We start from the raw sequence: 1623 nt of genomic DNA on the forward strand, positions 1-1623 counted from the left end.
CAATCGGGGTGTAAACTAAGCCAGCTGGCTCCGCCTCAGCAGGGCAGGAAGGGGAGCTAGTGCTGGCCGCAATCACCTGCTGAGGGACTATTTAGAAAGGCGGCGACACGGGGGGGGGGTTGGGTGCAAGTGAAAGGAGGCTTCTTTCTCTACACCGGCCGGGCGCCGCGGCGGTGCAGTTGATAGATAAACGTGCTGCTGTGTTGTAGGTAGAGCAGGCCCGGACCCTTGGGACGCTCGGGCCCCTAGCAAAAAGCAGACTGTTACGCATGCACAGCATATGTACTCCAATGGCTCTAATTCACTCCAGTGCAGTCAACAAAAGTATAACTTGCTGCATTTTTTTCTGGATAGAATGCATCTGGAGCACCACAAAATACATCAAAAACACACTGGAGCTTTTCTGCAGGGGCCTCAACCAGAGAACATGCCACTTGCTAAAGACCTTCTGCACCAGAAATGCCTGGTACAGAGCCCCAACTCCTACTTCATGGACGTCAAGTGTCCGAGACGCTACAAGATCACCACCCGTGCAGCCATGCTCAGACTGGTGCGTTGTGTCGGCTGCCCACCGGGGGCAAGGCCCGACTGACAGAGGGAAGCACTTTTCGGAGGAAGCAGCACTAAGTGTCCCTTAAGCCGGAGACGCGTTATGGCGTTCGCGGTGCGTGGGGATGTGGATGTATATTTTGAAGGACACGGTGGGAGGGGGAAGGGCGGCTTTGCTCATCATCTGGGACACTGTTGCCCCATCCAAAAGAAAAAAAAAAAAAAGCGCACCAGAATGCACATGTCCTGAATTAAGGTGAAGAAAAAAGGAAAGGGGAAAACGCACATCAAAAACACACATGCAGAAATGCATCCGGAACACAGAAATTGCGGCATGAACTGGCCCTTAGGTCTATTTTAAAGTGGAACTATACTGACCTATACTGGCTTCTGGGTCTTGATCGCCCGGCTGCTTTCATTGGCCGGGCAGGGATGACGTCAGTTTTGACGTTGCTGAATTTGTACAGTGAGCTGCGCATTGAACACCTCACTGTACAAGGGAGGACAGGCAGGTAGGTAACTTTAGGCTGGGTTCACATATATGTGGCTGCGGTTTGCAGTCCGATGCATTTCTGTTCACTGGTTCAGATGCAAATTCTGAACCAGACCCAAAAAAATGCACAGTAGCCTTTTTAAAACCGCACCGCAGCCCCCCCGGACATATGTGAACTGGCTCCATTGGGTGCATAACATTATGTGAATTTTATATATGTGAACCACAGTGGTTGCACCGCATCTAAGCCCTCATTCACATTGGAGCAGTTTGTCATTTAATTTGACAGGTCAAATCGCATGACAAGTTGCAGCCTATTGCCGGCAACGGCACTGTTCCAATCGGTGCGATGCAGACTTTGCGAAGCCGCACTGATTTGCAAAAGTAGTTCCTGCATTATTTTTGCTGATTTCAGGCGCGACTTCAATAGACATCTGTGCATGAAACCGCATCTGAAATCGCCCTGACCTGCTACTTTGAAATTGTGCTACTTCATGTGAAGTAACATCAATGTGAACCAGGGCTAAATCGTATCCTATCCATGCAAACTGATTGCAGAGTGTATGTTAAAGTAATTGTAA

General features: G+C 49.7%; 1 pseudogene; it reads left to right on the top strand.

The window, feature by feature from the left end:
• Positions 1-263: 263 nt before the first annotated feature.
• LOC141134663 (small ribosomal subunit protein eS27-like) lies at positions 264-1185 on the top strand (annotated as a pseudogene).
• Positions 1186-1623: the final 438 nt, after the last annotated feature.

The sequence above is a fragment of the Aquarana catesbeiana genome, linkage group LG03 (assembly GCF_042186555.1).
Source record: "Aquarana catesbeiana isolate 2022-GZ linkage group LG03, ASM4218655v1, whole genome shotgun sequence".
NCBI lineage: Eukaryota > Metazoa > Chordata > Amphibia > Anura > Ranidae > Aquarana > Aquarana catesbeiana.